This window comes from Nomascus leucogenys, chromosome 14 (genome assembly GCF_006542625.1).
Source record: "Nomascus leucogenys isolate Asia chromosome 14, Asia_NLE_v1, whole genome shotgun sequence".
NCBI classification, from domain to species: Eukaryota; Metazoa; Chordata; class Mammalia; order Primates; family Hylobatidae; genus Nomascus; species Nomascus leucogenys.
In genome coordinates this window covers 9,100,482-9,125,355 of record NC_044394.1, presented here as the reverse complement: position 1 = coordinate 9,125,355, position 24,874 = coordinate 9,100,482, and the positions used below count along the sequence as shown (strand labels likewise).

At 46.9% G+C, this 24,874-nt stretch overlaps 3 long non-coding RNA genes across 4 annotated transcripts in view; 2 read left to right on the top strand and 1 right to left on the bottom strand.

The window, feature by feature from the left end:
* LOC115838402 overlaps window positions 1–3,251 on the top strand; it is an 18,178-nt gene extending 14,927 nt beyond the window's left edge. For both annotated transcript variants that reach the window (XR_004033420.1, XR_004033419.1), the window contains exons 3-4: window positions 157–478; window positions 2,803–3,251. This is a non-coding gene — a long non-coding RNA (uncharacterized LOC115838402). The remainder of the gene's footprint in view (window positions 1–156; window positions 479–2,802) is intronic.
* The window catches only part of LOC101178545, a 26,813-nt gene extending 1,939 nt beyond the window's left edge, over window positions 1–24,874 (bottom strand). The window contains exon 1 of the long non-coding RNA XR_004033422.1: window positions 24,801–24,874. This is a non-coding gene — a long non-coding RNA (uncharacterized LOC101178545). The remainder of the gene's footprint in view (window positions 1–24,800) is intronic.
* On the top strand, window positions 4,720–10,400 carry LOC115838403. The gene is made up of 2 exons (XR_004033421.1): window positions 4,720–7,555; window positions 8,411–10,400. It is a non-coding gene; the product is annotated as an uncharacterized LOC115838403 (long non-coding RNA).

Here is a 24,874-nt window from a genome sequence, read left to right as displayed (position 1 = left end):
ATAATAACATTAACATCTTATATATTCTAGTTAAAAGCAGTGCATTCGCATAATCTCAAAACAGTAAGGCCGACTTTAGAGATGGGGATAATTGTGTTTGTGGAGGGGAAGTGCAGAGAAACCCACTTAAATGTCTTCACTTTCCCCACTCTGCAGGGAATAGAGTGGAGAAGAAGAGACTCACATTTACCACATGCCATCAGGATACCCTTGCAGTCACCCCATGCAGTGAGTCTTACTAGGCTCACTTTACAGGTGTGGCAGTTGGGACTCACAGAGGTAACTTGCTAGCCAGTGGGTATAGAAGTGAGAGTCAACTGAGATTTGCCTGGCCCTTCGGTCTGAGCACCTTCTGCTGTCCAACATGGTGAAGCTCATCCTGACATAGGTGCATATCTCCAAATTTCAAGGAGTCATTCTGGACCTGAATGGAGGCTCCCAAGTTCCCAGAACATCAAGCTCTTTGAGGACCAATGAAGTAGGTTCAAAGAGTTGGTTAAGATCGCACAGGCTTCTAGGAAAACATATGCAGAACTCTGGATGAATATGTACTGTACTTTGATTGGCTACTCAGCTATTAGCAGGAATTTCTTTACCTGATTATGTCTCTGGGTCTTTCTGGGACTTATCTGTAAAAAGGGGCCCCCAGATTCAGCAGGGGTAATGAGTTTTATTCTCCATTGTCAACTTCAGTCAATAGAGGTGGCTGTCTGATGCTGTGTTGAGAAGGGTTGGACATTGTCCAGATTCAAAGAGAAAGAGTGCTGGGACTGGTTAGCAGTATCTGAGGGGTGTAAGAAGGGGACCTGGTGGGATATCTTCAATGTAGTTGTAGACCTCAGAGAAAATCAATACCATCCCCCCATGCTTCCCGTAGCTTTTGTTGATTTATGGTGAGCAGACTGAAGATTCCTCTTCCCCACTCACAGCAGTCTGACTTATTAAGTCAATAATAAATACTTATTAAGTATATGTTGATTTCTTACTATGTATAAAACAGGAAATTATTCAGCAAATACAAAGATGTAAGACAAGCTTAGGGTCTAACAATATGGATAAGACATATTCAAAGTACTAAAAACAACGCAATATGTAACAAGTGTCCTAAGAGAGGTATATCTGAAGAAGTAAAGAGTCTCAGCTGGGCATGGTTGCTAATGCCTGTAATCCCAGCATTTTGGGAGGCTGAAGTGGGGGGATCACCTGAGCACAGAAGTTTGAGACCAGCCTGGGTGATACAGTGAGACCCAGTCTCTGCAATTTTTTTTTTTTAATTAGCCAGGCTTAGTGTCACATGCCTGTGGTCCCAGCTACTTGGGGGACTGAGATAGGAGGATCACTTGAGCCCAGGAGATTGAGGCTGCAGTAAGCCATGATCATGTCACTGCACTCTGGTCTGGGCAACAAAGCAAGATCCTGCCCCAAAAAAAGGCTCAGAGAATATGACATTACTTCCAATTAGATTAATCAGACAAGGTGAGTTCTGAAGTGCAGGAATCTTTTTAAGGCAGAACTGAGGGGCATGGGTGGAGTGTTGTGAGAAGAAAAAAGAATTACTAGCAACAGTTCACAAGGGGAAATGCAACAGGGCTGGGATTAGGGCGAAACAAGTGAGGTGCCTTGCACAATGCTGGCGGTGAGCACCCATTTAAAGTTTGCACCCTGGGTACCTCATCCATTTCACTCCTCACCCCGAAACACAAGGAAGACAGGAGGAGTGGCAAATGGAGGGCTGGGTAAGTGTTAGGGAACAGCTGGAAATGAAGCAGGAAAAGTAAGCAGGGGATAAACTTACGGGGAGTTGTGGGGGCAGATCTTGAGGGCCTCAGGAGTTTGGATTTCATTTGATAGATCAAGAGAGGGATGTGAATGCTGTTTAATTAGGAAGATTATTCTGGTGTGAGAGCCTAGAATGGAACAGAATTCAACAAGCAAGCAAACTGCAGCAGAAAGACAGGGGCAGGAAGAGCTATTAGGAGGCTCCTGGGATGGCCCAGCCATGAGGTCATCAGGGCTGGAAATACTGCGTGACAATGGGAGATGGCAGGGGAAGGAAAGAACATATGCAAGAGACACTCTCAGAGAATGGACAGTATTTGGCAACCAGTTTAATGGCAGGGGAAGGAGAGCAAAGAAGAGAGGAAAGTAATAACTGAATCCAATAATGTTTAGAGAGAAGAATAAAATACCATGAAGAATAATACAGGAGAAAAGAAAGTTTGAGAACTGAGGAGGTGGCAAGCAGTGTCAGACACTACAGAGGTTAAAGACTTGGTGACTGAGGAGTCATGAGATTTGTTCACAGGATCTGGGAGAGAAGTCCCAGGAGAGTGATGGGGCAGGGGTGGAGGCTGTAGGCTGTCTTCAAGGGGTCAAGGAATGACTTATGGGGAAGTAAGGACAGAAAATTAAGATTACTCCTTTGAGAATGTTGGTAAAAGGAAAAGAAGAGATTGAGATGATTAATATTTAACATAATTCAGAAAATATTTTCTCTAGGTGATCCAATTTATTTGTAGCAAGAGAGGAAGAAGCTTATGGAGAGGGAGATGGTAGGAGTCAGAGGGTGGCTGGTGAGGGGGTAAGAGGGGAGGTACAGAGAGTCTAAATGGAGCGGTGACCCAGGGAAAGGAGTGCGGGAAAGTGGAGGTAGAAGAAAGATTCTGCTCTGGGGAGCTGAGTAGCAGCAGTTGGAGGGTCCCTGCTGTGGCCCTTTAAGACCTTTTCTTCTTTCCTTTCTTCCCCTCTCCTCCCCACACACACTGGTCCCTGATGTCCTACTTTCTGGCCCCCTCATTCAAGGAGAAATGAACAGGGCTACCTCTGCCTGGACTCACCCAAAAGCTGCAACGGTCTCACTGCAGCCTGAAGCTCTTGTACCTCTAGGCTGAAGATGATGAGGATTACAAGGAGGAGGAAGGCTGCCAACTTCATGTTGCTGTTGGAAGGCTTTGGAAAAACACAGCAGGGCTAAGAGCAGCTGAAATTTATACCTTCCACCCACTGAGCTGGAATGCAAGGCCAGGGGTGGGACTAGGGACTGCAGACACCTAAGCCCTGCCCAGAAACTGACATTTCTGGAGAACAGCCACCCACCCTGTGTACCCTGGGTCCTTCCACATTACCTAAGCAAGGCTCTGAGCCAAGGGAACACCCTCTTTTGACAGACAAATAGGACTCCTACACCAGGCCAGGTGCAGTGGCTCACATCTGTAATCCCAGCACTTTGGGAGGCCGAGGCAGGAGGATCATTTGAGCCCAGGAGTTCAAAACCAGCCTGGGTAACAAGAGCAAGACCCTGTCTCTACAAAATTAAAAAAAAAATTAAATAATGAAAAAGACTCCTAAATCAAAAAAGCTGTTGAGTGACTGAGAAAAAGGGGCTGGCGTGGGGAGGGTGGAGGGATGAGTATTGACTTTTATTATGTGTATTCATTCACTCATTCATTTTCAACATAAGTATTGAATGTCTGCTCTGGGCCAGGCATGGCCTAGGCATGAGAGAATCCCAAAGAGAAATTACAGTCTGGGAGCTAGGTGCCAGGTAGCAAGGATGCAGTCTGCTCTTTCCCTTCTTCCCCTGACCCACCACACCTGTCCACCCCCACCCCCAACTTCCAGGCCTAGCACCTCTGGAAATGAGGGCAGGGAAAAGCAGTACAGAACAGGCAGGGGTGCTCCCTTATCACCAGCTGGTGGTAGACAGGTGACCTCAGTCTCCCACTGCCTTGGTCTGATTCTGTTGCTGGGCACCTAGGCAGATGTGATGGTCTTTGCCTATAGGAGCTATGTAATTTTCTTGAGATAAAGCTCTGCTTCATCTCATCCAACTTCATTTCTGAGAACCCAAACTCAAGTTATGCATATTAAACTCTTCTAGGATATCTCTCATTCTGCAGCTCTGGGGTGGGAGTGGGGGCAGGATGATAGTAACCAACCAGCTGGGGAGTGAGGTTTCATTTCCCCCTCCTTGTAGCACTCCTAATCAGATGAATGATTTTCTTAAACACACATTCCCCTTGTTTTTTTTGGGGGGGGAGTGGGGGTGGTATCAGGGGTAGGGAGAAATATGCCCTCTTCCCTATCCAATGGCAAGGATGCGGGGAGACATGTATAACTTTTGGCCATGTGTCCTGTGTCCCACAAGATACCTTATATAATGTGAGATAAGGAGGATACCTGGGCTGGTTGAGGGTAGTGAGACAAGTTTGCAACCTTGCGATAGGCCCCCTGGGCCACTTTCTAAAGTGAAGTCAACTTTAGACTTCACTTGTAGGTCTAAAGTACATGATGTTTCACTTCTGGTTCCTAACTCTGAGGTTACAGGGAGAGACCCACTCTGTTCTACTTCATGTATCACAGTTCCTGAAATGCTATTGGTTAGAGGTCCTTTGGGCAAACAACTGACCTTTTCTGCAAATCCTTCTTATCTAACAAGGCCCAGCCTAAATGTCACCTCCAAAACTTTCCTCAACTTCCACCCCTAGGAGAGTAACATTCTCTTAGTACTTATTTTGTCATAGGACTTCTCAGACTATATTGTAATTAATTATTATGATCATTTTACATTTCTCTCCTGTATCTTGATGGCTAGCATGGGGTCTTACTGATCTTTCATCCTCAGTGCTCAATAATGGGCATTTATTATCCTTAATAATGTGTGTTTTGGGGGGATGAGGAGAATTCAGAGAGCCATTGTAATTAGGAAGACACCATGGTTTCCAATACAGACAGGCATTATTATTGCCATGTTACAGTTGAGGAGACTAAGCCACAGAGAGTTTTAGTAGCCCCAAATAATAGTTAAATGGCAGAACCACAGTCAAACTCCAAAGACAGTGGTCTATACTAGTACACATTACTGTCAGGCTACATCCAAATTCTTAGAAAATAATTTGGACTCATCTCTGGGTACAGATAAATGAGCTTTTGAGGTCACAGAATTCTGCTTCATCTAGTGTGGCACCCATAATCCCAATTTCATTAGCACAGAATAACTGCTTTGAGCTAAGCAACTCACTCTAGAGGCTTCTGAGTACTCAATCAGATTAAAAGTAGGTGCCATCCACCCAAAACTGTTACTTTGGTTTTAAGTGAGTTAAGGAACAGCATGTGGCCCTTATTGCTGGCTGTTTACTAAGGCCGTTTCGAGGTTGTGACAACAAGCCTGATCTGAGTATAGCACAGTGGCCTAAGAGTGAGGACCCCGGAGTGTGACAGGTCTGGTGTGCATCTGCTTCAGTACTTGCTAGCTGTTTGACCTTGGGAAAATTAACTTCCCTTTCTGAGCCTCACTTCTCTTTTCTGTAAAGTGGGGATTATAATTCCTACTTCAATGTTGGACAGACCAAATTACAATATGTGTACACATACATACCCCTGGCACAGAGCCCTTGACACTAGCAGCCACTATTGTGAATTTCTGAGAAAGGGGATGCATGTCTTTCTATTCCCTAGAGCAGGGCATCTACAGACAGCTCATGCAAAAGTATATCATTTCATTAAGGAAATATTTCAAGATAAAGAAAACTCAGAACCTGTCCCTATTTTATTCTGCTGGATATTGTAAACTGAACCATGAAGAGACTCCAAGGCTGAAGCTAGTATTACTGTCACTTCCATAGCTCTATGTGGGCTCATGATTCCCATATGGAGGTCAGGAAGCTTAGTATGTGACCAATTCTGCCTAAATTGTCATTAGCAAGGGAGGGTCAATAAAGTCACAATCTTATATACTTTCCTCACAAGGTGACAAAGAGCATAGCAGTTGTCTACAGGGGACTTTCACCACGCAAGGGGGTCCTGGTCCCAATGAGAGCCTTTACAGCATGAGAGGGTCATTATCAGCAATGGCTTGTGAGTACTCAACTGTTCCAAATATCAGCTCCACTGCTCCCTATGCTCTGAAATTAGAGCATGAGACCAAGACCTGGGTTTCTGGGAGGGGCCTGCAAGAGATAGCTGGACACCACGATAGGCATGCCTCCTTCCACCTACACCTCTTCATCTTGTACCAGATCTAGATAGTGTAGCAGGTAAGCCTAAGAATCTGAGCTCAGGAACCAGATCACCTGGACTCAGATCCTGCCTCCAACTTAGTAGCTGCATGACCGAGGACAAGTTATTTAACCCCAACATCATGTTGCTCAGGGAAGTTTCCTTTGATGACAACACAGATGGACAGAGATGGAGCTAAGATTTTTGTCTTTCTTCCCAGCATGTGCATCCTGGGTCATGACACACGTATTTGGAAGCTTAAGCCCCAGTAGGAAGCTGACCTTTCTGGATTCTATAGACCTGTGTTTAGCATTAAGTATTTTCAAACAAGCTCTCTAAGCCAAGGGAAACAGCTTCTTCTGCCTAATAATTAAGACTTCTAAAGAATGGTGGCCACTTTGAATGACAGAGAGAAATGGGGCAGGGAGAAAGGAACTGGCATATACTGGGTCAGTTCCTTCTGTGTGCCAGATTTTACCCCCCACCCCACAAGCAGATCTTCTATCTCTACCCCCTTTAAAGATCAAAAACATTATCAGAGGTTGTCTTCATTTCACACACGAAGAGACAGTAGCTTGCCCAGGTTTACACAACTTAATTCCCCAAGTCTTTCTGATTTCAAATCCCAAGCTCTCTCCTTCACATGACACTGTTTATTAGCTTTCCTTACACACCCCTGTTTACCTGATTTTAGATCCAAATATTAATATTACAGGGCTCAGGTCTTGGCCTAGGAACAAGGACTGGCATCCTCTTTTCTTCTGCCCCCAATCTTCACAGAACTATCTAGAATTCCTCATTCAGTCACACTATCTGAAATGTTAACAAGTAGAGCCTTCCTAGGGTAAAAAGCCTCCCGTCACGTTCAGATGTAGGGAAAATCCCATATTTGATTATAATAACATTTTACTTCCTCTTTCCAACTTGAAGAAAAAACTCAAGCCTTCTTGTATTACAGGTTCTCAGAAATGTTGATCCATCTTTTGTATCTAAGTTTTTATTTTTCCTTTTGCAAAAGCTGCTCTAAATACCAGCTTTGCTGCTCCGTAGGCTCAGAATGGTCAGAAGAACATTCACATTATGAGTATGACTCTGTGGAATGCTTGACCACTAAGTTTGGTAAATAGCTGGTCAGTCTTTTTCACTTTAGCCACAGTTGGGGAGGAAAGCCTCTATATGAGTGGCAGAGGCTGGCTGGCTGTTTACCAGACTAATTTCTTCTTTCTGAGGACACAGTAGCTTACATTTCCTAGCTTTCTTTGCCACTGGTTTGCTACGGCCATGCAATTGAGTTCTAGCTAATGGAATATGAGCAGAAGTGAAGCACTCCACTTCCAGGGTGAGACCCCTAACTCCCCTTCTCCCCATGCGCAGCCTTCCACTCTCTTCTTCCTATTGCTGGCATGAAGCACATAAGCAAGCTATCTTGGAAGCCATGTGTTGAAGCTGGTGAAGACTACAAGATGGAAGGAGCCTGGTCCCAGAATCACCACTTGGAGGAAAGCTGCTTGCTGTTCAAGTACACCAGTTTTGGATTTCACACAGGGAGGGAAAACCAGTAAGGGATAACAAGTTAAACCAGTAATATTTGGGTTTCTGACCCCCTAGCTGACCAACAGATCAGCTGACCCCCTTCTGATCCCCTAGCTGACTGACAGATTCATGAGAACTACTGGGGGAACCTGCCCCCAGTATTTCAGCATTGGTTCTATTTTCCATAAGTATCAGCTGGCTGAGAAATAAAGAGTACAAAGAGAGGAATTTTACAGCAGGGCTGCCGGGGGTGACATCACATATCAGTAGGACCGTGATGCCTGCCCAAGCCTCAAAACCAGCAAGTTTTTATTAAGGATTTCAAAAGGGGAGGGGGTGTATGAACAGGGAGTAGGTCCAAAGATCACATGCTTTAAAGGGCAAAAAAGCAGAATAAAGATCACATGCTTCTGAGGAAACAGGACAAGGGCAAAAGCAGAACTCCTGATAAGGGTCTACGTTCAGTGGTGCTTGTATTGTCTTGATAAACATCTTAAACAACAGAAAACAGGGTTCAAGAGCAGAGAACTGGTCTGACCATAAATTTACCAGGGCCGGGTTTTTCCCCACCCTAATAAGCCTGAGGGTACTGCAGGAGACCAGGGCGTATTTCAGTCCTTATCTCAACCGCATAGGACAGACATTCCCAGAGCAGCCCTTTATAGACCTCCCCCCAGGAATGCATTCCTTTCCCAGAGTATTAATATTAATATTCCTTGCTAGGAAAAGAATTTAGCGATATCTTTCCTACTTGCACGTCCGTTTATAGGCTCTCTGTAAGAAGAAAAATATGGCTTTTTTTGCCTGACCCTGCAGGCAGTCAGACCTTATGGTTGTCTTCCCTTGTTCCCTAAAAATCGCTGTTATGTTCTTTTTCAAGGTGTACTGATTTCATATTGTTCAAACACACATGTCTTACAATCAATTGTAAAAGGCCTACTCTTTGGTCTTTTATGGAAAAATTTGCTGACTCTTGGTGAGTATATTAAGAAAAACTTGGAAAAACCTAAATCTTCAAGAGTGGAGAATTAGAAAGTAAGACACGTTGTATATAAGACAGAGAGTGTGTGTGTGCACTTATTTGTAAATATATTGTTTGGAAGTAATGTTGTCAACATATGTTGTAGGTCTTAAAAATTGTTCAATATATAGTGTTAATCAACAAACAGGCAAATTATAAAAGGTAGACAGAATGTGATTTCGCATTTTGTGCATAAACCAACAGAAGAGGGTGCTAAGAAGCCTGTGGACCAACATGCTAAGTGTGGCTCTTTTGATGGTGGTATTATGGATTTTTAAAAGTCTTCTTGGTTTTGTATAGATTCTGACTTTCCTGTAATGAGTGTGAATAAATATGTGTTTCTTTAAAAATGTAAAAATAACTTTATCTTCCCAGATTTCTCATAATTGAAAATGTTGGAACAAATGGTCCTGGGACAGATCTTTCCTTTGAGAAGGGCAGAGGAGGGGATTCAGCTGGGTTTCTGTTGCATTTCTAGTAACACACAGTTGTGAAAGGCCAGTGTTGGCCATTCCCCAGGACAGACTGGGGTAGAGGAGGTCAGGATTTAATTACTTGAGGGACTGGGGAACAGATGTAGCCACAGCCCTTCCCGACTCACTGTTTTCCCTTCCACAGTCCCCGTCTTCTCTTCACTGATGCACATAGATGCCTGACCAGAGGAGAGACTTCATTTTCGTCCAAGGATTATCTGTTATGCTGCAGTTCTGAAATTCCCATAATGTTTAAACTAGAACACAAGTGATTTCATTATCTCCAATGTGTATGGCTTGATAGAAATATATTCCATTATGTAGCACCTTAAATCCAGATAAAACGTAAGGAATTTCTATTCCATGTTTGTATGATCAGTGCTAATAATATAAAAAGTCTAAAAAGTAGCTATTTCCTATATTACAGTATGAAATAAATATGTTGAATGATTTTTTTTGGTGGGAGGGAAGGTGTAAGACTGAGGAGGGTGCCTGTGGGGAACAGTGATAGGAGTCCTTTCTTAAGGGTTGGGTTTTATATTTGTCTTTTAAAATAGATGATATCATTAATAAATTATCTGCGGGCATCATGAAAAAAGTTTATAATGTACAACTTTATGAGCTTGACAGTTGGTGAAACACTTTTCTGTTTAAAATTTTATTTGACCCTCCCCAAAAGAAATGTTTATTTATGAGTATTAGGATAGTTCCAGTGGTAATGCCTCAAAAGAACCAGGAGGTATAGTGTTGTCTAAAATGTGGACTCAGGAGCCAGACTGCCTGGCTGTGCAAATAGCCTTGTCATTTCCTAGATATGTGGCAAATTAATTAACTTCTCAGTGTTCTTATCTGTAGAATGGGGATAATCATAATATATATCTCAGGGTTATATTAAAAATTGAAAAAGTTAATTTTGTGTAGCACTTAGAATGATATCTGGCAAATAAAAGTGTTTACAAAAGCAAACCCTATAAAAATGTTTACTCATTAAATACAATAATCTGAAGCCATTAATGATTTAAACATTTGTGGCTGACTTGATAATGTTTATGAAAATAAATACTGTATTTATAATCTTTGACCTGGTTTTACTCCTAGGAGTTTATTGTACAGTAAACATTTTCACAGGCAGTCAAAAATATTACTATAAAATCATGTTTATTACATCTATCTGTGCAAAAGGAAAAAAATTAGGCAAATAAAATGACAATCAAAAGTGGTATTAGTTAAATGAATTATAGTAAATCCGCTGATTAGTAATCATATAATCCAAAAAGAAGGAGGCATATTTACGTGACATGGGAAGATCCACAACTAATGTTAAATGGTAAAAGATATAAAATGTTATGCCCAATAAAATACTTTCTGTGAGAGAATATATGTTAATTTATGCAAGTGGCACCAATGTGGAGGGTTTATGCTAATTTCATTATACCTCACAGACAGACCTGGGCTCTCCCACTCAATTATCTGTGTGGCCTAGGGTAAGTCATTTAACTGCTGTAAGCCTCAGCCTCTTCATCTGTCAGGCAGTGATACCCTGACTACTCTGCAGGGTAACTCTGAGATTTAAACGTGATAATCTCAGAATATGCCTGGCAAACAGTAGGAGCTCAGAACTTGATGTTTTTTCCTACAGCAACTGAATGTCTTTTGGGGATAGCACTTCATGCATGAAGTTGGTAAATCCTTATATACATCAAATATTGTCAAAACATAAGTACGTGCTATTATTTTTTCAAACCTCTTTTTTTTTTTTTTTCCCCTGAGACAGAGTCTCACTCTGTTGCCCAGGCTGGAGTGCAGTGGCACCATCTCAGCTCAGCTCACTGCACCCTCCAACTCCCGGTTCAAGTGATTCCTGTGCCTCAGGCTCCCGAGTAGCTGGGATTACAGGAATGTGCCACCACGCCAGGCTAATTTTTTGTGTGTGTTTTTAATAGATATGGGGTTTTGCCACGTTGGCCAAGCTGGTCTCCAGCTCCTGGCCTCAGGTGATCCGCCTGTCTCAGCCTCCAAAAATGCTGGGTCAAAACTCTTATATCCAGTAAAACAGCCTCACTGGGTCAATGGATATCATGTGGCTGCCTAACATTTTTACTTTATAAAAGGTCCTCATGAGGCCATTCGAAAGTATGAATCAAAACACTTTAAGATGAACAGGGCCATAAGTTTGTATGAGACTTGTCAGTGGACCTTCTGATGAAGACCAAAATAATTGCAATTTCACGTTTCATGTGTGAACATGGCCAGCAGCCATGTTCACACATGAAACAGGACAATGACAACAGCACCAGGAATAGCTGTCCCCGGTCAGATGCCCTCATGAGCCCAGCTCCACAGGATGGGACCACCAGGCCCTGCTTAGGGGAAAGGAGGGGGGTTTGTGGAGGAAGCCCAGCCAGCCAGCCAACGAGAGATGGGAAAAACCCATTGGGAAGAACTTGCTTGCTCTAGCTGGACTTTGCAAAGAACAGGAAAAGATGAGTCTGCACAGACAGAAATGGTCCTGAGTGGGGAGCTTGGCCGTGGGCATGACTCAGGGCATGGTCAGCAGCTGCCATACCAGGACACACGATATGCAAAGATCCTGGGTGGTTGGTTCTTAAAGGTTTCGTGCCTTGAGAAAACTAAAGGATGCGGACGTGGGCAGAAGGTGGCTCTTTAAAAGTGCTTCAGGCAAGGAGGCAGTATGGCATGGTGGAAAGTGGTCTGGATTGGAGTTGAAGAGACCAGCCTTGCCATTTATTTTTTTAACAGATCACTTCACCTACTGGGCCCTAATTTCCATGTCTGTGCAATGAGAATGACATTATAACTAAGATGTAACATGAAATGAAAGCACAAGTATAAGATCTCCCCATACTTTCATCTCATCCACTCTAACCAGGGCTGACATGTATGATTTTCCAGGCTGTGCACTGAACAACTATGTCTGGTGGCCAGGATGAGTGGGACCATCATCCATCTCCAGTGTCATTTCTGCAGTGCTCCAGTGGCCTGGCACTGCCTACACCTAGAGGGAGGGACACTTTTCCTAAATAGGATACAGGTGCTGACTGTTTACCCATGGGACTCTGTCTACTGGAAGGGGGCCTTTTTCTAGTTCTCACAGAAGCGTCATTTGAACTAGTGGTGGTCTTCATCCAGCCTGCCATGACTTTCTGCATTCGAATGCCGGCTGTTTATACACACATTTCTCACCCTCTATAGAGCGGAGGCTATGCTTTTCCTGTCTGGAACCAACTACTCTTTAGTAAAAACTGGGGACAATTGTAGGCATGAAAACCTAATGGGACTCTGTTTATTCTGGGAATAGGGTAGAGATGAATCTGCCTGGGATGTGGGAAAGGAAGAAAGCCCTTGACTCATCCCTTTAAGAGAAGGGGCTTTTGGCAATCTGGGGTCTTTATCTCTTCTGAGTTCCTGGCTGACACTGATGTTTTAAAGGCTAACACAATTTGGAAGTTCCAACTCCCAGGCTGACCATTAACTCCATCGCATGCCACAAGCACCCCAGGAAGCCAGGGTTGGAACCCAGAGCCAGGGAGAGGGGTGGCAGCCCAGGCTCGCAGGAGCCAGTTTCCTAAGCCTGGAGCATGTCAGGCAGAATCAGACAACGCCTGTCCTGAGTGTGGTGGAGCTGTGCTGTCCTGGAGGTGAAGAATCATACACAGAAAGGAGCACCCGAGAAATGCCCTCAGGCTAGGAGGAGAAATCCACATGACCACCGTGGAAAGTGTGAGCTTTGGTGTGGAATTTTTACTCTTTGATGATTTGAGCACTTTTCATCACCACAGTGGGCCGAGGACCTGCCCCAGTCTGGCTCTGTTGTAAGGTGCAGGCAACCCTGCTCCCCCGCCCCAGGACTGAACCAGGATGAAGACGTATCCAGGAAAGCCACTGTGGCCAGCCTGAGCATAGCAGAGACTGCGACTCCCTGCCCAGCGGAAATACACTATACTGCAAGATGCCAGAACGAGCCACTCGAATCCTCTCTTTCGGGAAGTCAAAAGTACGGTGAGGCATGAGAAGGATCTCCAGCTCCAATTTGTTCTCCCTCTTGTGGCTGAACACACTGTTACCAGATGCTTATGAAACCATTTTCATATGGTACAAGCCCATGTGGAAGAAATGAGAGCTCTGTGAACTTCTATCCATCTTCTGTTCTCTCCTGACAATGCATCTCCATCACTAATGGTGGCCTCTGGGTTTTACTTTCTTCTGTGCACAAAGAAGACAACTGGTGGCACCTGTACATAGAGAATTCCAGAGGCAGGAAACTCTCCCTACTTTTGGACAGTGCACAACAAAGAGAATGTAGATGGAAGTTCAGCCAACCTGGATTTCAAGCCACCTGTAGCAACATGGCCTTAGATGAGTCACATGACTGCTGGGAGTGACTCTCTACAAGAGAGTGTGAAGATACCTAGGTCATCAGGAGGTTAAATAGAATAATGTGTGTGACTGGCCAGAGCACACAGAACGTACCAAATATGCGTTTTTTAGATTCCTTCCCAAATCTAGGAGGTGGAACTTCGCAATAAAACGCCTTAAAACCTAAAAAAACAGTTATAAATGTGCATTCAAGGTCATGGAAAAATATACATTAGGTATAAAAAGGAAGGTTATAAATGTATGTAAGACGTAACATAATAACTAGTTTGCACACACCCTTACAAAATAAAAGTTCTATAAGGATATACACCAACCAATTTACTATGGCTAACTCTTCTAGGTTCTAGGAGCTCTGACAGGTTTCTGTTGCAATTCCCAGTGACCATAACCCCTAATCCCCTAAGCCCCTAAGCCTCCCTCTTTTCTGCTCACAGAGAACTGATGAGAGGAGAGACTCAGCTCAAAAGTGTTAAGTGAATGAAATCGTTTCTTAAAATATTGGGTTTATAGTTTCCTTTTTAAAAAAAAAAAAGATATAGTTTATAAGCTTTTTGCTAGAAAAATAATAAAATCTTATTTAAAAACGTATGTTAACATTAATGAGATATTTTCCCACTTAAAATCTCATTTGATTCTGCTATCAAATAAGATTTATTCTTTAGGATGTGAGTAATTCTGGGAATAAAGCCTTAATAAATCAGGAAGGACAACATGGTCATCAAGTGCCTGGGCGCTGCAGACCCTGGTTTCCAAACCAGCTACTTTCTGTCTAACTTCTGCCAAACTACTTTGCCTCTCTGAGCCACAGTCTTCTCATGTATGAAACAGAGTCATTACAGTTCTCATCTCAGGATGTCGTGAAGAGTCAAGCTCTAGGAACAGTACCTAGCACAGCACAAGCATGATGTAAGTATTTGCTAAGTGAATGAATAAAAATTTGATGATCTTTTATTATGCTGCCTGATTTGGTAATATGTGTTAGTAAATGTTTATAACTAATTTTATCATCTCACTCTTAGGAATTTTAAAAAATCACTTCTAGAGGCGTACAAAAACACTTGCATATGATCCTGTTCATTTCAGCATTATATGCACGAACAAAAAATTGCAAACAATTAAAATGTTCACTCAAGGAATGTTGGTTAAATAGATTACAGTAAATTCATTTAATGGAGTATGACACAGTCCTTTAAAAGCATGAAGTAGGTAGATTTATAGGTTGATAGAAGTATCTATTCACAATTATTATTAAATGAAAAAATATGTTATAAAAGGTTAAGTATAATATACTTTATATAGCATTAACCTAGCATCTGTGAATATTTTCAAATACAGTCCACAGTGGCTATTTCTCTCATGCTACACAGACAGATCAGGGTCAGGATCTTGGCTCTGCCCCTTATTATCTGTAGAACTCTGGGAAATCTATTGAGCCCCTCAGAGCCTGTTCCCATGTGTATAAAGTGGTGATAATATCAATTATTTGGCAGAGTTGTTTTAGGTTTTCTTTTCTTGTCTTTTTTTGTTTTGTTTTGCTTTGTTTTGAGATGGAGTGTAGCTCTGTTGCCCAGGCTGGAGTGCAGCGGTGCGATCTCAGCTCACTGCAACCTCTGCCTCCTGAGTTGAAGCGATTATCATTCCTCAGCCTCCCGGGTAGCTGGGATTACAGGCATACGCCACCACACCCAGCTAATTTTTGTATTTTTGGTAGAGATGGAGTTTCACCATGTTGGCCAGCCTGGTCTCGAACTCCTGGGCTCAAGTGGTCCACCCACCTTAGCCTCCCAAAATGCTGGGATTACAGGCATGAGCCACCGTGCCCGACCCTATTTCAGGTTTAAATGCCATAATCTCCATGAAAATCCCTAGCAAGCACCAGGTACCCAGGGTGGTGTTTGTTCCCACAGTGACTATATGTATTTGGGGGACAACACCGGTAATGCATGAGATTCACAAGCCCATATGTAACCCACACATTGTCTGTAAAATTAATAAGTGATGTGTTACTGTTTTCAAATATAAGTAGAGACTGCTGTAAATAACACAAACTCCTATTAAGTGGCATTACTGAATCCATTAGGCATGTAGGCAGATACTTTATTACTACAAATTTAGCTATCCTATGAGTAATCTGATGTTTCTGATGTTTTAAAAGGGCCCCCATGAGGCAATTTGAAAATATGTATCTAAAGCCTTAACATTAGGCAGGGCCCTGGGCTTTGAATAAAGACTTGTTTTGAGGTCCACAAAGAGGAGACACAAGGTCACAAGATAGTCCCATGGCTAGCAAGTGGCAGAGTCCAGATCGAAAGGATGTCTGTCTGTCTCCAGACCTCGGGATCTTAACCCCCACACAATAAATCAAAATGTGTAGATGCAGCCAAAGAAGAGCTTAGATGGAAATTTATAGCATTCGATGCTTATTTTAGAAAAGAAGGAAGGCTCAAGTCAACAATCTAAACCTCAGCTTTAATAAACTAAAGAAAAAAAGGGCAAAATAAATCTAAAACAAGCAGGAGGAAGGAAGTTTTGGTAAGTTAAAGAAGCCACTCTCAAAAGGTTGCATATTGTATGAACACATGACATTATGGAAAAGGCAAAGCTACAGGGACAAAAGCAAATAGGTTGGTGGCCAGGGATTGGGGTGAGGCAAGGATGCCACGACAGGGAGCATGAAGCAGTTTTGTGGGAGTGATCAAACTGTTCGGAACATTGATTGGGGTGGGGCTACAAAATTCATAGGACAGTATACCCCCAAATAGCCTTTTTATTAAAATAATAATCTCACTGTTCGGAATCCTGATTGGGTGGGGTTACAAATCTCATAGAGCGGAATACTCCCAAACAGTCTTTTTATTAAAATAATAATCTCTCTCTCTCTCTGTCTCTCTCTCTCTCGCTCGCTGTCTCACACACACACACACACACACACACACACATGCACGCACACAATGTTTCTCAGCATGCAGACTGTGTCTGTTCACCACTGCCAACAGTATGCCAGGTATAATAAGACTAAATATGTTTTTCAGTTGAATTAAAGCCATTCATTCAAAATGAATCACTGGTACCCAAAAGATGGGGTCTAACTTACGTTTAATTATAATGGGAATAAGTAGCACTTATTGACTGCTTTTTAATTTGCCAAGTACTGCAAAAGATTCAGATGCATTATTCAAATGCATTTATAACTCTTAGCTCATTCTGTTCTTTATAACGGTATGTTTTGTAGCCATTTTTATTTCTTGGAATTTCAAGTCTTTTTGGTTCTTTTTGATTCTTTTGGCAAACTTTCTTAAAAGTACAAGATCCCAAGTTGCACAGGAAAATAATAGCAATGTAGCGGAATGACCACCAGATGGAGACAGAGAACACAAAGTTATTCAGACGCAAGGTTTTGCCAGAGTTGTTTCCCAGGCTCCGGAGGCACAACACCTGGATATGAGGCTGCTTCCATTAGGACGCTGGTTCTCAAACCTGGCTGCTCATTAAAATCACCTGGGGACATTTACACTCCTGATGAACAGCCTCCTTCACCCCACCCCTGGGTTTTGTGGTCTGGAGTATGGTCTTGCCACTGAGGGTTTTAAAAGCTGCACAAGTGATTCTAGTTGCAGACAAGCTTGAGAACCACTACTTTCAAACATGCCACAGTGGAGGGCCTCCAGCTGGTGTGTTTCAGAATCATCTGGGGAATTCGTGAAAAACAGAGACTCAGGCCGTTGTAGCCTTCATTCTTTTGAGAAGCAGTGTATTCTGAAATGATGACATACTAAACTTACAATAGTTAAAAAAAAAATCAGTACTGAATCTGAAATAAGGCCAGGTGTGGTGGCTCACACCTGTAATCCCAGCACTTTGGGAGGCCAAGGTGGGAGGATCGCTTGAAGCCAGGAGTTCAAGACCAGCCTGGTCAACATAGCAAGATGCCATCTCTACAAAAGAAAAATTAAAAAATTAGCTGGGCATGGTGGCACACGCCTGTAGTCCCAGCTACTCGGAAGGCTGAGATGGGAGGATGGCTTCAGTCCAGGAGGTCAAGGCTGCAGTGAGCTGAGACTGTGCCACTGCACCGAGCGTGGGTGACAGAGTGAGACTCTGTCTCAATAAACAGATAAATCAGATATAGTCTCATACTAGATTCTTTTCCAAACTGGGCCAGTGGGTTTCCTCTCCAGAGAAGTACAGGCCACACATGCTGGCAGATGCTGGAAGAGTTTCTAAAGCCGTGTTTGGTTGCTCCATTTTGGGATGTTAAGAAAAAGGCCCCTCAGCCCAGTGGATTCCCAGCCTTCATGTAGTCTACTCCCCAAATTTGTGTTCACTCTCTTTTATCAAAGTGTTTAAATTATTTATTTTAATTTTTAATCTGTTTTTTTTTTTTTTTTGTAGAGATGGGGGACTCGCTAGGCCTGTCTCAAACTCCTGGTCTCAAGCCATCCTCCTGCGTTAGCCTCCCAAATTGCTGGGATGACAGGTGTGAGGCACTGTGCCCAGACTAAATTATTGTAATATTACAGCTATTATAGATTAGGTTTCTAAATAACATTTGTTGTTTTTCCATATCATAAAGGTAATGAATCTCCATTGTGGAACATTTGGAAAAAACAAAACAAGACACACATGTAAGAAAAAATTACCTATTCTGCTACAACCTGGAGATAATCACAGTGCTTTTGATATGTTTCATTACAGATTTTTTCATGATATGTGTACATGTGTGTACGGGTATACACTCTTAAGTGTGCGCTTACACGTGCTCCAAATGTGTGCACATGTGCACAATCCAATATACATCGTGGGGGATCTACAAAGTTGTGGTCACAGTGTGGAGCCAGCCGCACAGGCCTCCCCAGAGACAAGGCCCTGGACTGCCCCCAAGTCCTCCTGAAAGGGACATCTGTGGTGGTGGTAGGGCCAAGATGCCATAAGCAACCACCTGGAGGCCCCGAGTACTCAGCGTGAACCAGGAAGTAGAGGGGAAGGGGAAGCGCAGAGTGAGAACCAGGAGGAATGCTTGCTTTTTTTTTCCAAGCATGAGGGACCCTTTTCTCCACTGCAGCTGACCTGATGCTTATGCTGGGAAGGAGGAGGGGCAGACTCCACCCTCCAGGTCCCTCAGGAGGAGAAAGGGACCAAAGTGGGAGACTTGGGTTTGAGGTCTGAACTTGACCCTGCACCCGCATCAGTTTCTCTGGGTGGGGGTTGGGGAGGGAGCAGGCAGCCGAGGGCCCTCACCCACTGCAGGGACTTGTGGATGATGAGTGATCCTGTAGTGAGGCTATTGTTCACGTGGTTCAGAGTGTTACGGAGAGCTTTTGTTCTAAGCTTATTTGCCTGGAGAAAGGAAAAATTATCTTATTAGCACCAAAGGGTGTGGTAGACAGAACAATGGCCCCCGAGATGGCCACAACCTAATCTCCGAAGCTGTGACTATGTCACTGACATGGCCGGGGGAACTGAGGCTGCAGATGGAGTTAAGGTGGTTAATTAGCTGACTAATTAGGGAGATTATCCTAGACTGTCTGGGTGGCCCAGTGTGGTCACAGGGTTCTTAAAAGCAGAAGAAAGGACAGAGAAGAGAAGAGTGAGTTGTCACCAAGGACGAAGGTCAAGGAGATGCAACCGGGCCGGCTGTGAAGTTGGAGGAATGGGCCACCAGCCAAGGAGGGCAGGCGGCCTCTAGAAGCTGGAAAGAGCCAGGAAAACAGGTGGAATCCCCAGGCTCCAGAAGAAATGCAGCCCTGCTGACACCTTGACATTAGCCCAGGGAGACCACTGTTAGACTTCTAACCTGCAGAGCGGCGAGATAGTAAGTGTGTTGCTCTAAGCCTCTAAGTTTGTGGTCACTTGCTGCAGCAGCCATAGGAGGCTCATCCAAGGAGGATCCCAGCTCCAGCCCCTGATGCCCTGGGGTGGGTTCTGCAGGACACCTGCCGTGGAACTGGAGTCTCCTTCCCAGGGCATGCCCTGCCTTTGCGGACTCTCCCCTCTGCCTGGAACCCATCCTGGCTTCGGGCATGCTCGTGCAGTGGCCTCTCTGAGCTGGAATATTGCCACCACTCCTTCCTCCTGTGCCAGCGACTCTGAGCTCCGTGTCTGACTCAGTCTGATGCCCGCCACCCCGGCCTAGGTTTGGAGGTCAGGCAGCCCGGGGTTTCAATTCCAGCGCTGTGGCAGCGTCAGGTTCCCCACCGTGGAAAGGACACAGGAATCCCTCTCTCGCAAGCTGCTTTCAGGAGCTTGTCTACAAGGAGACTGCTCTTTATAAAACACTGGGGAGAGTCCTGGGGACTTCCTTCAACAGGCCCTGCCGGCTCCAGTCCCACGAGTTAGGGGTCACTGAGCTCCCGTGTTGGGCACACTTCCCTGGTTACACTCACTCTTGGCTCTCACATCCCTGAGCTCCACTTGCAGCATAAAGACATCGAGGCCTGGTGTGGGGAGCCATTTCTTCCCCAGGAGTAGGTAGTGGGGCACTGCCGTGTCTCCTACAGCCCTGCCTTCCCCAGAGAAGGCGCAATGTTCCCTTCTGGGGTGGTCCTCCTGGACTGCGGTGGGCCCCAGGCATACACATTTAGGTCCCCAAGTCAACTCAGACTCTGCCCTATGAAACTAAAAATAAAACAACTGAAGTGTAGAATGCACAGAAGGAAGGAAGTCTAAGAAGTTACGATTTTTCATGGCTCAAGGTCACCTTGATGCTTTTATTTAATAGCATTTTTTTTCTCTCCTCTCCTAGATGCACCTGTTGTGTTGGTGCCTTAAGTGCATTTGCGCTCAGCCTCTTGGCCCATCTCTCATGGGAATGAGGATTCTGTGGTCAAATACATTGGGCACATGCTGCCTACTTCATCCCCCTTACTGAGAGTCGAGGAACAGCCCATCAGCACATTAAAGGCTCTGGTAAGTCCTACAGTAAAGAAACTGGTTTAACAATGTTTTCCAATGTGATCTGACCACAGTCCTTTGTTTGCACATCATAGTAGCCTCCAGCTGAGAATGCTTCTTATAAAATGCCAGCCTGGAAATTCTCCAGGGGTTTCCCCAGATCAGCAGGTAGGTTAACGCTTGAAGGCATCCTGGGTGTGGGACAGACTGGGCGCTCTGCATGGAGGTGAGTGGCTGAGGTCTCCTCAGCTTGCTTGGGCTCTGAGGGGGAGTGGCAGCTGTGGGCCTCCTTGGGTGCCCCCAGCCCAGTCCAGGCCCCATCACCGTGGGTGGGCACAGCTGGTGGGCAAGCCTGGGTGAAACTCCCTCACATTCCTGGCTCCTGGCCGCAGGTGCAGCTTGACACAGGGGTCTGCCAGCCCATTGTGGTCCATGGGCTTCAGGTCCCGGGTAGAGAACAGCAAAGGGTGTGAACGGGAAATCGGGGAGACGGAGTTGCCAGGCCCTGCAGGTGCCTGGGCCAGCAGATGCCTTTGTCCCCTGGGTCTCCTGGCTGGGTCCATTCATGGCCCCTGTCACAGAAGCCCCTGGCCCCACACCTCCAGACAGAGAGTGAGGGCGGCTCAATGCCGGTGCAATCTCCCCTCCCCCAAACATCCTGGCCCAGGGCAGCTGTCATGGGGCCTCTCAGGACAGACTTTCTCTCCTCATCATCCTGAAAGCCAGGTGGCTCACCTTCCTCTGAGCCTCCCTCCCCACCCCGCTTTGGTCAGGCCCTTCCCTCATCCTGGCTCCCCTCCCCCATCCTCCCAGCACAGCCTCCTGAGAGGCCATGTCCCTCACTGACCCTCAATCCACATAATCCCGGGTCACCGTCTGAGACCAGGCCCCATTTCTGGCCACATTTGTCACAACTCCCAGTCAGTCCACAGAGGTCACACAAGCTGATCGGCCACAGACGGTTCCTCCACAAGACGGCACCCCTCACTCACTCTGCCTTCGGTTCCTTTGGAAAACCCAGCCAAGCGCGCAGACCCAGGGACACACAGAAGGATGGGCAGATAGGGGCTTCGCTGACCTCAGCAGGCTCTTGTTTCTGAAAACTGCATTTTTTTTTCTTCTGGGCTGGAGCACAGCTGTGGCATCTGTGGGGTGCAGCCGATAACCCCAGAACATTATTCAAAGATGCACCGCAAGGCCTCTACCCAGCCGGGTCAGGGAGGCAGTGTGGCTGCTCATACCAGGCTCTCTCCAAGGGGAAGCTGAGTCTCCCTCCCAGGCTGACCCCACCTTGGTTTGGCAGAGCTCCGGGGGATCCGGGCGGGGGGGGCTCTCAACCACCTACTTCTCTGCCACTGGCAAAGGGCAGAAGTTTGGGGGTCTGGCTGGCTTGGTTTCTGGGCTCAGCCCCTGTATTCACTAGCTAGGAAGTGGATGAGTACTTTTCACCCTAAGCCTCAGCTTTATCATCATCTGCGCCTCAGCTGGGCGCAGTGGCTCACACCTGTAATCCCAGCCCCATGAGCCTGGGCACCAGCCTGGGCAACATAGTGAGACACTGTCTCTAAAAAATTTTAAAAATTAGCTGGGTGTGGTGGCACATGCCTGTGGTCCCAGCTACTAGGGAGGCTAAGGGAGGAGGATTGCTTGAACCCAGGAGGCAGAGGCTGCAGTGAGCCATGATCGTGCCACTGCACTCCAATCTGGACAACAGACTGAAACCGTTTCTCAAAATTAAAAAAAAAAAAAAAAGGGCAAGGATGTAAGAGTCCCATCTTCCCAGGGCTGGAATGAGAGGGAGGGAGATGATGTGGACACAGGTTCTGGCAGGCAGAGCCTTTCCTCCCCTTCCCTGCATGCCAGGCCCCTGTGAGATGCCAGAGAAGTGGCCGAGGTCAGGTGGGCATACGTGAGCTGTACCCTGCACTGTGGGGCTGCCTCTGGGACAGGGCCTGGCTCAGTGGCCCCATGTGCACCCACAGTGACATGGCTACTCTTCCGAACCCAACTCCCTCACCCTGGCCTCTTGCCTTTCCCACCACGTGCCTGGAGTGCAGAGTTCTGGGAATCTGGTGGCCCACCCTGTGCATGGGGTCCCTGACCACTGTGTCTTATTCTCCCAATTCCTATACATTTGTTTGTTGTAGCTCAAAATGTTTTCACTGGGTCCTGTCTCTTGACACATTTCACTTGCGTATCTTTGGGCCACCAGAAGTTTTGGCATGTCTGTCCGGTGGCTCTGGTTGTCCCACCTCTGTACCCCAAGACACCCGTGAGGGCTAGGCTGGGGGCGCTGCCACACTGGGACGGAGTGATGCCTGCTCTGTCCTTCTGACCCCTGGACTGTGATGGGCCCTCTGCTGCCGCCTCTCCACTCCTTCACCTGGCAGGTCCCTGAGCACCCTGAACAGCCACACATTTGGCCAGAAGCAAAAAGACCAGTGGGCACTGCCTGAGGCCATGTCACTGTGCTGCCAACGGCTTCTGTGCCCAAACAGGTGGCTTCCCTGGCCCTGACCCGGGGTTCGCACCAGTGCCTCCACCCAGCCCTCTGTGGGGCTGCTCTCCCATGAGTCTGACCTCTGTCCACAGACGGGGGAGGGCAGGAGGCTGATTCCAGGTCAGGGAGCTGTTAGGGGGGCTCTTGGATAGACCCTCCCCAGCTAGTGAGTTCTCAAGAGACAGAAACTGACCCCATGGTTTAGGGGCAGGTCCCACGGGAGGGACAGGAGGAGTAAGCCATGAGAGGAGGCCCTGGCTGGTGCTGGCACTGAGCGGATAGATGGGGAGGGGGTCTGGCTTTGAGAGGAGAGCCTCTCCCCAAAACCCCAGCCCTGCCCCTCCCTGGGCCTCTCAGATGCTGTTGCTGGTGAAGTGTTCAGGAGATGAGATTTTGATTCTCAAGTATCATTCAGCCTGAAAAAGGAAGTTTTGACAGGGGTTGCAGTATGGATGAAGCCTGAAGACATTCTGCTGACTGAAAGAAGGTAGACACAAAAGCACAGATACTGGGTGATTGCACTTATATGAGGTTCCTAGAATAGTCACATCCATGGAGAAGGAAGCAGAATGGCGGTTGCCAGGGGCCGGGGGAGGACGAATGGGGAGCTGTTGTTTAATGGGTCCAGTTTCAATTTTGCAGGATGAAGAGGCTTCTGGAGATGGGTTGCACACAGTGTGAAGGTAGAAGGTACTGAGCATGACTGAACTGTACGCTAAAAAGGGGTGGGTGGGTGGGGAGTGAAGGAGCAAAAAGAAATGGTTGAAATGGGAAATTTATATTTGTATATTTTAGCACAATAAAAAAACCCAAGAGTCTCCGAGGACTGACAGTGCTCATTGAATGCTCACAACAGCCACGTAGAGCAGGGACAATCAACCCTATTTACAGATGGGCAAACTGAGACTGACCCTTAGAAGGGCGGACAAGCAAGGGTGCACCCCGGGGCATCCAGCCTCCCCCAGGCCCTCCAGAGGCCTGTGCCAGTCCTGCTTCATTCAGCTTGCCTACCCTGGGCCCCTCCCCACACCCCAGCCCCAGCTCCCCATGCCCCAGGACCCCAGCTCTTCCGGGAAATGCACCACATCCCCGTCCCTGCAAAGCTGGATTTACACAGAGAAAGAACTGGGGACTGGGGGAGACACCATGACTCGGGGCCTCCCATCCCCACTTCCAGTGCCTGAGGGATACACCCCTAAGTGGACCCCCAAGCAGACCCCCCATCCTGGAGAGATGCGGGGGTCTTCGCTCCGGGGGACACTGGTCATCTCCATCTTCAGCTTCCAGTGGCACATTTGATGCTAGGGAAACTCCAGGCTGGCAGCCTGCAGGCCCTGGTGAGTGCCCGGGCCCAGCGCAGACACCCCTGCTGCACGGTGGAGGGGCCCTGGGGAAGCCTGAGCGGGACTTTTCGGAAAAACGCCAAGGTTTTTCCAAAGGACAAGCGGCCCGGCCCGGCGGTCCTCCTAGTTCCTCGGCCCGCGCGCCACCCGGGAGGCAGAACCGGCCCCAGCCCTGGGCCCCCTCCCTAGCCCGCCCCAGCCCCGACCCTCCGCTGCGGTGCCCTCCCGGAGCGGCCGGCCAGCGGGGAGCGACTACGCTGCCGGCTGCAACGCGTCTCCCCCGGACGCAGCTCCGCCCTTCCCGGGAACAAAAGCGGCTGCCCGCGCCTGAGCTCCCAAAGGGCTGGCGGGCAGGGAGCGGGCGCCGCGCCGGCTCCCCGGAGCCCAGCCCCGGAAATGGGACATCCCCAGCGGGTGCCCCCAAACTTCCCACCTCTCCGGTCCGGTCGGGGGAGGGGCCGGGGCCGGTGGGCAGGGCGCGGAGAGCGCACGAAGCTCTTAGGGGGTCTGCGGCCCCGCGGCGGGGGGTTATGCCAAGGCAGAACGCGACGACGCGAGGGAGAGGGACCGAGGGCACCCCGAAGCCGGGGACCGCCAAGCCCGAGCCAGTGGAGGGGCGCGAAGTCGGCGAGTTGGAAACTTACTGCAATCGTCCGCTCGTAGCCTTCGGCGTCCGGCTTGTCCTCTGGCGGCTTGGCGGGCGGCTGCGCAGGGCTGG